This window comes from Nannospalax galili, unplaced genomic scaffold (genome assembly GCF_000622305.1).
Source record: "Nannospalax galili isolate Female #2095 unplaced genomic scaffold, S.galili_v1.0 scaffold203, whole genome shotgun sequence".
NCBI lineage: Eukaryota > Metazoa > Chordata > Mammalia > Rodentia > Spalacidae > Nannospalax > Nannospalax galili.
In genome coordinates, this window is record NW_008351640.1 from 5,390,639 (window position 1) to 5,404,344 (window position 13,706).

Here is a 13,706-nt window from a genome sequence, read left to right on the forward strand (position 1 = left end):
ACAGGGTTTATACTGAGTTCAATACTGTATAACTGTATTAATTCAACTGTGAACCTAAAAATTTTATAGCCACTTTTGAAAGAGATGAATCTTTGCTCTGGAAATTGTTATTGAGTATGTTAAAGCTGTAATGAAATACTTATTCTAAAAAATAAGATAAATAAATAAATAAATAAATAAATAAATAAATAAATAAATAATAGAAAAGAAATTGAAATAGTAGCTAACTCCAAGGCAGGGAACTGTATTCAGGTTAGGCTTTATGGGACATGTACACTCAGAAAGGTCCTGTTTAGCTTAAAACTCTGCTGTGTTGTGCAATTCTTTAGACAAGGGCCCCACATAGGAGGAATCTCATAACTTTGATTCCTAAATATATGAACTCCATTGAGTTACACACATATGATTTATGCGCTTCACCAAATGTGAGTTAAAACTTAAGAAATTGCTATTCCATAAAAAGTGAAAGAATAAATAGAACATAGAGCAATTGTGAAGAGTAGGTCTCACCTGCATTCCCAGAGCTCTCCTGCATAGCTGAGGGGACTCTATCCATCAGCAGGAGTATACTTAGACTGTGGAATATAAAGAACAATGAGTCCAAATGACTCTATAGCAGCAAGAGAATATTAGCACACACCGCATATCCACTCTGCATCAAGGACTGCAAAAATCCCTTTACCTGTGCTAAATCATCACATCTTCACAATGGCCTTTTAAAATAGCTATCATTAGGCTTCGTTTACAAACAAGCAAAAGAAGCTCCAGAAAGGTTAAGCAAATTGTCTAATGATAAGATAGCTTGTGAGTGATGAAATGGAATTTCAAACCCAAATTAATTTGCTGCACAGACGCATCTGTCCTCACTGCCATGCACGCTGCCTGAACTTGTAAAGCAAACAAACTCTCAGTAATGTAGTTGGGGAGACCAAAAAGCTAACCATGTTCCAGAAATATTTCAATACGACATAACTATTAATTCAGAAGCTGGATGAGATACGGAGAAATCCTTTACTTGCCCTTGCAGGTGTGCTGTGCCCTCGCAGGGCATGAGATTCGATTTTACCCAGTGAACATAACTGCAGGTATTAGTCCTGGAAATACAATTACCTACCTCAAGTATTTGACTCAAGGACTTGGTTCAGTCTCTGATTCTACAGCTTGCCGATGGGCCATAAGAAATAAGCATTGTTATGTGACCTTCAAACATGACAGATGAGTAGCAAAATAAATGATTCATTTAATAGGCTTAGATATACAGGGCCTTCCCCTGCTTTAGCACTGAGGTCTTATTTATGGCCTGGTCTTAACTGAGTTTCTTTGTGTGGAAGCTTTTCAAAAGCCATTATGGTCAAAACCTTTCACAGGATTTATTATTAGAATGCTTTGAAAATTTCTATGTAGAAAACTGAAACCTGAAACCTATTATGTCTATTGTGTGAATGACAAAAAAAATCCACTTAAAACATACTTTTGAATGTTTGACACTGTGAAAATAAAAATGGGAAATGAGCTGTACTAAATCAAATTTAAGAATGCATGTATGAGTAGGGATTCATCTGTGCTTTACTTTATCCAGTGGATTACTCAGTAAGCATTTATCCAACATCTTTGTTTGCATGGAGGTTTCTTCAGACTTTTAAGAACATATACTAGATAAGAAATCATTTGACCTGCTGTACCGTTAAGAGTAGAGCATATACCTCCCTGTAATCATGAATCAGCCCTAGCTCTTACAATCTTTCTGCCTCTTTTCTGCAATGATCCCTGGGCCATAGGTGGGTGAGGAGCCTGTGGTAGTGGTGGCCATGTGAGCTCAATGAAACAAGGGCCCAAAGGGGAGGTGAAAAATAGGTGGTAGGCCAGCACTAGGTTGAGAACTAGTTGAGGTTGATTGTTACTGGGTGAGAGAGAGTGTGTGACTTACATGTAACCACTGGATGGTCTGACTAGACTCCAGTGGATGCATTTATAGTGAAGGACACTTGAATATAAACACCTGAATGAATAGGACTCAGCATGTATCACAAAGTGGTGGAGGTATAAGGGGAGGCACAGATGGAGGAAGAGGGATTTGAGTGGGAAATGTTGTATGACATTTAAAAGGCTCAACAAAGAATTTTTTAAAAGAAGAATAAAGCATATAATATTAAATAAGAAGTTTCCTATAAGTACATAGTGCAAATTTTAATGGGATCAATCAGAACTGTAACATCAGAGAGACCAATGAGAGGAGCGAGTCTATGCTCCTTATCTTCCTCAGAAACAATGAATAGCTGTCAGGAGAATAACGGAGTGGTCAAGTAACAGAAGTTAGCTGCATGGTTAGTCATTTTCTAGTTTCATCTTCTAGACAGTCTTAGAGATTATAGATGCTCACAGTGTAAGTAGACCCAACTCCCAAAGGATGGATATCATGATCATAGAAGCTGTTATGAGGTGGGAAACCCTTCAGTGGAAAGTAAAGCTGAAAGTCAGGTGATGCCTCTAAATTTGCAAACCTAAGATTCCAAACCAGTTATACAAAAGAATTGTAGTACCCTGAGCTGCCTATGTAACCACTAACTCACACATTGAATCCCAAGGCCTCCTTTGTCTGCCCCATCCCCTCTATGTCCTATGCCCAAGTCATACCGCTTGTCCTTACAGAGAATATAACCAGTACAACCCACAGACAGAATCAGTGAGCACTGTCAGATAAGGTCCTCAGCAATGACCCAGAGAAATTTCTCCCCAACAGGCTTATCTTGTAAAGATGAGACTAGGATCTAGAAAGGAAGATTTTCCACAAATTCACTGTGTTGGTTTACGTGAGGATTAGTTCTCCTACTGCCTCTCTCATTTGTCCATGTATAAAACACCATCTCAGAACCTCAATTTTATATTTCGAAAGCTACTATTGGTAATGGCTCCTTGACATAGGGATAATCCCTCATCTTATTTCACATCAAATATTCAAAGTTTTTCCAAAAATGCATTTATGAGTAATCATTATCATTGCATTTCTAATTCATTACCATTATTCCCAGAACCAGACTCCCAAGATATTGCCATTTCTATTCCATCATGGCTGCTTCTTGACTCTTTATTATTGTGATTACTCTTGAATAAAACTATCGGCCCAAGAAAGGTTCTGTTTATGTTTGTATAATCTACCATTAAAACCCAGCAAGCCACCTGCCACACAAATATGATAATTACCCACAATATATATCATATCCACTCAGTGTCTAATGAGTCCTTGCTGTGCATTTGCATGCTGTTTGTGTATGAATCCAAATGAGTATTGATGTGTGTCATATGTTTGTATGTGAATTATATATGCCTATAAGTGTATGTGTTTTATATATATATATATACCTCAATTTATATTTTTTAATATTTTATTTATTATTTTTAGTTTATGTGTATGAGTGTATTGCCTGCATGTATATAAGTACGCCCATGTTGTGCAATGCCTGCAGAGGTCAGAAGAGGGTGTCAAATTCCCTGGATGTGGAGGTATGGACAGTTGTTAGCCACTATATGGGTTCGGGAATCAAACTCATGTCCTCTGCTGGAGCAGTCAGTGCTCTTAACTACTGAGTCATCTCTCCAGCCCTCAATTTACATATTTTAATTTAAATATAAATATGTAAAATTATAAATATTTACTTTTTATCTATATATAATACTGATATAGATATATGGGTACTTATATAATATCAAGTTAAGAAATATGCCTCTGAGTACATGCCTATATCATGTTGTATGATTATTTTAAATTGTTTCATAAAATTTATATATTAGAAGTCTAATTGAAATAGACACAAATATTTATGACAATGAAAAGCCTTGGGAAAAAAATCCTAAGTAAATAATATTTAACACATCCTCAAGGTCTTACTTAGTATTCAGATACGACTGTCCTTTACTCTTAAGTGCCAAGACCATTTTTTTATTAGATTTACTATGATAGTATTTCTTGATTCGTTTTGTTGTGTTTTTTTATTTTTCAAGACAAAAAAAAAAAAAAGCAATAGCATTAAATGTGCTTTTTCCCTGTAAGTAATAAACAGAAAGAAAAATAAAAAAATATAAAGTATAACAGAAAATCATTCTGGACTTGAAACTTGCAAGAAAGAAAGACCTCCAAAATAAGACTCCAGGAATGGTGGTGGACTGGTTAGAGTGCCTGAGAGGAATCCCTACTGAAATTTGGAAATCTGGGGGAGCTAATTAAGAAACCACATTCAAAAAAAAAAGCAACCATAGTCAGTGACTAATAAAATAAGCAAACAAACCCAAATCAGCAAAAAATATGTCAAGCACAGCCTGTTTTAGCATCATTTTCCACAGTCTTTGAAATGGTAACAGTTGATTTTTTCACACTTAAGGCAATTAGACATACTTCTAGTTGTAAATGCACGTTTGATGAGCATCCTACTCCCTGGTCCTCCTTCAATGGTCCTTGCTAAATTAAAAAGCCATGTCTGTCACCACTGTACCCAGAATGGTCTATGCAATTCCATGCTGTTTTATTAACTGCCATTCAATGCTAGCATACCCCTCCAAGCACTGTACAACCCATCATATAAACCAAGCATTGTACTGAATGTTTTGAGAACATGATCAAATTTAAACCTTACGGAACTTCTTTGAGGTGATCCATGCTAGGATCTCAATTTTACAGATGAATGAAGAGGAATATGGACAGAGCTTCAGCATCTTAACTAAATGAACAGCAGACTAATGTCAAATGAGGCAAAAACCCAATTTGTTTTTCATGTCAAATACAGTGCCCTTAAGCAGTAGCAACATTTCCTAAAGAAGACAAAGATGCTTTAAAATACAGATTTCAATAGCATGTTTTCAATAAAGAAAATTGCCATGAATGAAAATTTCTAGGTATAGAAGACACTTGTGTTCTGCCTCTGCTATGAGTTTTAAGGAGGAGGGAATCCCTTCTGAGCTTTAAGGCTATTGGCCTTGCCCTTAAAAAAGGTAGTTGTACATACCCTTCAAAGCACTAGGTTCAGTCTTTAAGGGCCCATAAAAGAAAAGCTGACCAAAAGTAATCCTCACTTCTCTAACTGCATTAAGGGACCCAATTTAAGTGGATTGAGGTGTCAAAATTCATCATAACAATTCATCTCAGAAAAGGCCTTAAATATCAGTTTATCATTTCAATGATAGAACCTTGGAGCAAAAATTGAAAGAACATATCCCAGTGCAATAACCTCCCTGAGCCAAGAGCTCCTCTGAACCGCTGCTAATGTCTCCTCATTTCACAGATACTATAGAGAAAAGTTAATTCTACAGTGAGCAAGCACACTGCCTTTCTCTCTGAAGCCCATGTTAGTCTGCTTGGATTGCCATCCCAAAGTGGTATAGACTAGATGGCTTAAACAACTGAAAATCAATTTTCTCACAAGTGTGGAGGCCAGACTGCAAGAAAGATCCAGGTATCAACATAGTTGATTCCTTGTAAATCCTGTCTCTTTGGCTTTAGGGTCTGGCTTCTCCCTATGTCTATCCCAGGCTGTCCTTCAGTCTTTTAAAGTGTCTGTGTCCTAATCACCTCCTTTCATGCGGCCAATCAAACTGAAGTGACATGTTCTCCTCTGACTTTTTAATGTTCTCTTCTTGGCTCTTTAAAGAACTTTCCTCTCTATTGTTTCACTCTAAGATACTAGGGTTTAGAGGTCCAGCATATGAGTTTGCAAGAGTAAATCCCAGTTCCTTAATACTGCCCCTTGGAAATAATCCATTTGGTATTTTAAAATTTTCAGTTGGGTTACACATTCCACCTCTTATTTCCAGATTGTTTTCATTGCTCAAAAGTTCTCTGCATTGTCCTGAAATCTAGTGATGAAAGAATGAAGTTTTGCATTTTCAGCTTATGTAGCTAAGTCTAGACATTGACATGCTCCATATAACAAGATGAAATGCAATATATTTTACCCTGGTAGGACAAGCCGGTATATTCACATGTGAGGAAAATAAATCTCCAGAGTTGTAACCTAAGGACCAGTACAGATATAATTCTAAAGCTACAAAATACAAGTCTAAGAAGCATTCGAAGCACAAAAAGCAAGAAATAAGATTTGGACAGTGTATTAGTTACTTCTGTTGCTGTGATAAAACACCATGACCAAGGCAACATATGGAGGAGTTTATTTTGGCTTTCAGGTCCAGAGGGAGAATTCATGATAAGGGATGAAGGACAACAGCTGGAGAAGGAAGCTGAAAGACCACCTCTTCAACCACAAACACGAAACAGAGAGCAGAGACAGTTTACTCAAAGTGGGGTAAAACCATCAATTCTCCAAGTGCAGCTGCTGTCATGTGCTTCCTCAGCAAGGCTCCATGACCTAAAAGTTCCACAGTTTTCCCAAAGGATGCCACACACCAAGGATGGGGTTTTCAAATGTGTGAGCCACTGATGAGGAACATTTCTCACTGAAACCACCACATTCCACCCAAAGAACACTGAGAACAGGGTCTTGAAAGTGCCTACATGTGTTTCTATCCAAATCTCTATGAGCTGTCTTTATCATGCACGTTAATTATCTTCTAACTTCTCTCTGTGGACCATTTTTGGAATTTTTATTCATTAATTCCATCTTCCCTTATAAGTGTTTTTTAACTTAAAAAAAATTTGAGAATTTCATACCTACATAAAAGGTGTTTTGATCAAATCCACTCCCACTCCCTCTTCTCCAAAACTTCCCATAACTCCCTACCACTTTTTTCTGACAACTTCATGTTCTTACCTTTTCTTTTTCTTTCTTTCTTTCTTTCAGGTGTGTGTGCGTGTGTGTGTGTGTGTACATGTTCATGTGTGTGCACAGGTGCATGTGTGAGGGGCATGCATATATGGAGGTCAACTTCAGGCATAGTTCCTAAGGATGCCACCCACCTTTGATGTTAGAGCTTGTGAACTTGGATATGCTGGCTGGTAGGTGAGTCCCTGAGATTTCTCTATCTCTACCTCCCTAGAACTGAAACTTTTTTGCACAGGTTCTGGGGGGTAAACTCAGGGAGAAAACAATTATCCATCATTTTAGAACATTAGTGGGTTATCTCCCTTACCTACAAGTGGGCACTACAGTATTGTAGACCAAGATTTGAAGTCTCAATCTGAGCAGCACTTTCTGCTTAGAAACAAAATCATCAATGAGAAATAATTGTCTAACATTTCATATGGACTTAAGCCTAATAATGTCTGGGAAGTGTAATCCCTTGAACACTTAAGAAATATACCGATCACTTTAATCTTTGGTTATGTTATCTTTTGGGGTGTTTAAGACCATACAATTCACTCAAATAAGCCAATTTATTTTTACTCTTCAGGTGGTTGGAGGACCTGTTCATCAGCGGTCACATGGGCTCGGGAGGAGGCCCTAGCTCCTTTCTTTTACCAGTTCCATCTATATGGAAAGATATAAATAAAAAAAAAAATCCTGCTCAACCGTGCCTGGCTTCACTTGGGAGCATGGATGAAATGTTTCCTCTGAGTTGACCCTCCTCTTTGTAGACTGAACACTGGTTCAAGTCCATCTGGTGGGGTCTCCATGGCCTCCCTGAACAGGAAGACAGGTGAAACACCACAGTTACAGGACATTTTGAGAGATGCTCCATAGTCTCCTGGAATATATTTGACCTTGGAGGGCAAGGAGCAAAAACCATCCTTTAAGTTGGTCTGACCAGATGAGCATAGGCTTCAAAGTATGGCTGTTAAACATCCAATAAGGTTAATTTCACCATTCTGGTACTTTTAATTACCATGTGCTATATAAATAAAGCTTGGGAAAAAACCAAACGTTCTCAGATAAACCTTGACTAGACATATATTTTGTTCCTTGAACTAGTTGTATGTATGTATGTATGTATGTATGTATGTATAATTTGTCAGTAGGTTGTTGGACTAATATCGTTCCCTCTGTTTTTTTAAACTAGCCAGGCATTATTTATCTCTCACATGGTCTAACCCTCTCACCATGGTTTCCCCATTTAGGATGCCCCCATTTTTCCCATTTCTCCCTTAATAATACCCTTCTCCTATGGTTCCCCCTCTCTTGAGCTCTTTCTTTCCCTTTATCCCCTGGGTTCCTTGTATAACCTTCCCTCCCCTGAAAATAACCCCATTTTTAGAGTAATTGTTGTCCATTTTGGGCAATATTACACCTGTTGAGAATTCCCTATCAAAATTCCTCCATTTTGTAGAATATTGGTAAATTAATATAGTAATTCTCAACTTTAGAACACTGACATCAGGCCTAGAAAGATGGCTCAGGGGTTAAGAGCACTGGCTGCTCTTGCAGAGGACCTGGGTTTGATTCCCAGCACCCACATGGTAGTTAACAAAGGTCCTAACTCCAGTTCCAGAAGATTCAATGCCCGCTACTGACCTCTGTGGCATTGCACCACACAAGTGCACTTACATACATGCAGGCAATACACTCATACACATAAAATAAAAATAACAAATAAAATGTTAAAAAAAGAAGCTTCCCTTTGCAACAAATGGAAACTATTACAGAATTCCACAACTTGAAAATACAGAGAATTCGAGTCTGTGAAGTGCCCAGCCCTAAGTAACACATTTGCAATACAGTCACTACATCTAAGTCTAAGAGCATCATAGAAGAGGGGACAGCAAGTCTGTAAGAGCCAGAGGGACAAGACACTTGTTGCTACCTAAGGCATTCTAGACAGGAAATGAAATCTACACCAATAAAATCAACATAGTACATAAATCTAAGAAGATCTGCATAAAATAACAAAACCAATGGGCCTATCATGTTTGATGGGGTAATTTTAAAGGGTCCCACCTCAAGATGAAGAGCTGCAGGTTAATGGATCTAAGGGAGGGAGAATCAGTTTTCTCCAGGGATTAGCTCCCCAAGGTTTATCTAACATGTTCTAGCCCTAAACACAAATACACAGGAACACAAAGAATCGGGAGGGAGAATCAGTTTTCTCCAGGGATTAGCTCCCCAAGGTTTATCTAACATGTTCTAGCCCTAAACACAAATACACAGGAACACAAAGAAATCCAAATTTGTGAACTTGGAATTTATTCTGTGAAAGTGAAAATAAGCAATAAGGAAGGCAGATGAATTCGATAGGAATAAATCACCACAGTGGCTCAAATGTAAGGTGTTGTTTTCTGTCCTAAAAGGAATCGTGATGGTCTGAATCTCTGATGTCAACTCATTGACTCAAAATGTCAAGGCCAACAACTCTGTTATAGGCACTCAGAGAGTGTGCCTTGTTCCCTCCTCACCTGGTCCCGAGGCAGCTCTAGACATCCATGCTTAGGACAGGAAGGCAGAGAAACTGAATTTGTTTATTAGGAAAATAAAAACTTTAACTGGGAAATTTTTTCCTCCCTACACATTTAACTTGCTAATCTAATCTAGTTCTTGTGGTCTTCCTCCATCAAAAATAGAGGGGAGAAATGTAATTACATTTGTGGCCTAGGAGTGGCAACACTCAGAGATGAGCACATTGCTGACCCAACTTAATGCCAGTGCTTTGGAAGAGAAATGTTTGGGAATTGACCAAATGTCTGCCTTAGCAAAAGAACAAGCAAGAAAAACATGCTTAGATATGGAGAGAGAAAAACTGTATGTTTTAGGATGTTGAGAGAAAAATAATCAAAGATGAACTTATTATTTAGCTCTCTATAATAAGTAGGGCTAAGCACAGAATAAAGTTATAAGCGTAATTTAAAAATCATTATTATAAGAATGATAAAAGTATTGATTTTTATATCCCTCTTCTTATTTACAAATTTTGTGTATTATATAAATACTAGTTACATAACCAATAAAAATCAAAGATTATGAAATTTTTATAAAGTAGTTCACAATAAAATTATTGTGCAGCAAAGAGAAGTAGACCATTTTAAAAGCTAAGCTGGTGGATAAATTAACTATAGAGCATATACACAGTTTTGTCCGAAAGCCCAGAGGAAATAGGAGGAAAAACTAGGAAGCCTGAGAAGTGGAGAAACATTGCTTTCTGAAGCCAATACATGTGAATTATTAGGGAATTAATACTAGTGAGTCAGTTGCTGAGCAGAGCTCCTTTTAAACTGTTGTAATCATACTGTTAGATAAATAATGGAAACAAATACCAAAGATTGCCACTTCCTTGCTATTTTATTGCATTTCATTATTATCTATGTTCATTGTATTAGTGTGGAAGAGTTGTTAGATAATAATGTGCTACTGAGCATCACTTCCAACTCCAGGTCCCTTAATGTCAAATCAGTACATTGAAATAGGAGTTCAAAGAAGGATTGTGCCATGAAGATTGGCAAATGCTGCACATCAGGGCAGGCTTTATTGTTTTGATGGTTGCTTATGATGAAGAAATAGCATTAAAATAGTTATCTAAACTTAAGTTGCTGATGGAAAAAGAGCATTAAAGTGAAATATAAATTATATTTTATGGATATGAAATATATTTCATATCCATAAAAGCTTGAGTAAGTTTATAAGCAGTTTATATTTTCATTAGTATGACTGTAATAATGACTAACTCTCTAAATTCTTTTAAAAGTAGACACGCAAGTACCATAGGACGCACAGATATTCTTCTGGATATTTATCTCAGTGAAATGAAAATGTATATTTGCAAAAATATTGAACATGAATACTGATCACATGTTCACTCATGTTAGCTCAGATGTGGAATCAGCTTATCAGTTCTTTGGCAGGTGAACGATTGAACTAATTGTGCAAGCCCCCAACCATGAAATATTAATCAACAAAAAACACAAACTACTTTTTTTTAATAGCAACCACAACAAATGGCATGGTCTTTCAGTGAATTCAGTACATGTTCTGCAGTGCCATTTATATAATATTCAATAATAAGAGCATTATAGAAATCATAAGGAGAAGGAGCTGATGAGTATCTCAAATTGAATAATAGCTGAATAGTATCTTAAATTGTACTTTATAGATACACTTTATAAACTGTCCACAAAAGTTTGAGAAAATTTTTGATAGCTTATATTCTAGAGATTCCATCTTGCTCCAGTCAGAATGGGTATCATTAAGACTAAAAATCAACAACAAATGCTGGTATTGATGTAAGAAAATGAAACGCTTATACACTACTAGTGGGAATGTAATCTCTTACAGTTACTTTGGAAATCAGATTAGAGGTTTCTTACAAAGCTACAAATGGAACTACAATATGACCAAGCTATGCTGGTTGTAGGGCCAACGGACTCTAAATTTTACCATAGAGACACTTGTATATCCAAGTTTAATGCCACTCTATTTCTAATAGCTGGGAGTATAAAAGTAACCAGAAGGTAAAAGAGGCCATGGACGACAAGCTGCATTGAGGGACAGTACAAGATAAGTAAAAATGAAAGTAGAGAGGAGTTATCCTGGGAAAGGAAATTGTTTAAGTAGGGAGGAGACGTGGTTGTACAAATATAATTGTACAAGTAGTGCTTTTACCCAGAAGTCATCTGTCTAGCACCAAGAAAAAGTTTTAAAAATACAGTAGTTAATCTAGTGTACAATAGTAAGCAAATTTTAATTTGCAAAAATGATTGAAGGCTGCTTAATTCCTTTAATCTTTTAATCCTCATAGAATCAGTCCTCATTCCTAAAGGTTTGCTGAATACTTACTGACGACTCTCTTGAAACTCTAAACAGAGCTGCTAATAGATTGCACCCCTTGAACAATGCACATACATTACAAATCAAGCAGTCTGAATTTAATGGAGAATGTCTGTCTTCAACAAATGTTGCTTAAAAAATTTGATCTCCCTATGCTAAGAGAGAAAAACAGGGAGGAGGGTAGTGGAATGATTAAAAGGAAGGAAGCAAGGGAAGAATCTAAGCACAAAGGACAGTAAACAACCTACAATTCTAACCTTATGAAAGATGAATTCAAATAGGTCATGAGCATATGCTGTACATGAAATTGTACCCCCAAATGTAAATTTTCTAGAAGAGACTTCTAATGATTAATCCTGGGTGTCAACTTTACTGGATATAGGATTACCTGAATGAGAGAGACCTTCTTGATTAGATTGTCTGAAGCTGGAAGAATGATAGAGCAAACCATAGACTGAGAGAAAATCCTTCCAAATTACAAATTTGATAAAAGACTTTTATCATTAACATAAAACGAAAAAAATTAGCCCTCTGCTTCCCTGGGCCTGCACTACCCACAGGCCTATCTCTGGGTAAGTCGATCGTGCCCTCTGCACCTTGACTCCCCCAGCCTCATTCACCCTCCCATCTCCCACTCCCTTCTCTCCTCCTAGCCTGGGTCTTGCCCCATTCCTTGTCTTGGTGCCCCAGACACCTGGGGAACCATGACTGCTTCCTGATACTTTGCATCCAGACCAACCCAGTCCTTCTCAGGTACCCAGGAACATTGCTTCTGGGCCTGACCCCACCCTCACCTCCCTCTGCTTCCCTGGGTCTGCACTACCTGCAGGCCTCTCTTCAGGGTAAGTCGATGGAGCCCTCCATGCTTTGACTCCCCCAGCCTCATTCACTCTCCCATCTCCCCTGCCTGTCTCTCCTCCTAGCCTGGGTCCTGTCCCATTCCTTGTCTTGGCACTCCAGACACTGGGGGAACCACCACTACTTCTTGATCCTTTGCATCCAGACCAACCCAGTTCCTTCTGGGGTCCCCAGGAGCCCTCTGGGCCTGGCCTCGGACTCACATCCGTCTGCTTCCCTCAGCACCTCAAGGAACCTTCTCCAAAATAGACCATATACAGGGGCACAAAACAAATCTCAACAAATACAAAAAAAACTGAAAAAATTCTATCAGACCACAATGCAATAAAGATTACAATCAACACCTGAAGAAGCCCTAATCACCACATGAACACATGGAGATTAAACAACACACTCCTGAATAATGAATGGGTCAAAACAGAAATTAAGAAAGAAATAAAAGCATTCCTGAAACAAAATGAAAAGGACAATACAACACAACAAAACCTCTGGGACATGCTGAAAGTGGTCCTTAGAGGGAAGTATAAAGCACTAAGTGCCAACATCAAAAAATCGGGAGGAACACAAATCAATGACTTAACATTGCAACTGAAGATATTTGAAAAGTAACAACAAATGAAACCCAAACCCAGCAGACAAGAAGGGATAACAAAAATCAGGGCAGAAATTAGTGAATTCAGACAAAGAAAACAATACTAAGAATCAATAAATCCAAGAGCTGGTTCTTTGAAAAGGTAAACAAGATTCACAGACCACTAGCCCAGTTAACCAAAACAAAGAAAGAGCACCTCCAAATCAACAAAATCAGAGACTAAAGGGGAAAAATTACAACAGACACCAGAAAGATATGGAACATTATAAGGGAATATTTTAAAAACCTATATGCTACTAAATTTGAAAACCTAAAAGAAATGGATGGATATCTAAAAGCATGGGAACCACCAAAACTAAACCAAGAAGAGATTAACAGCTTAACCAGACCCATAACACAAAAAGAAATTGAAAGAATAATACAAAACCTCCCGACTAAGAAAGCCCAGGACCAGATGGATTTATAACAGAATTCTATCAGACATTTAAAGATCTACATCCAATACTATTTAATTTATTCAAAAAGATAGAAATGGAGGGAGAACTTCCAAATTCCTCTATGTAGCCAGCATCACTGTAATATCAAAGCCAGGTAAAGATACAACCAAAAAAGAAAACTATAGA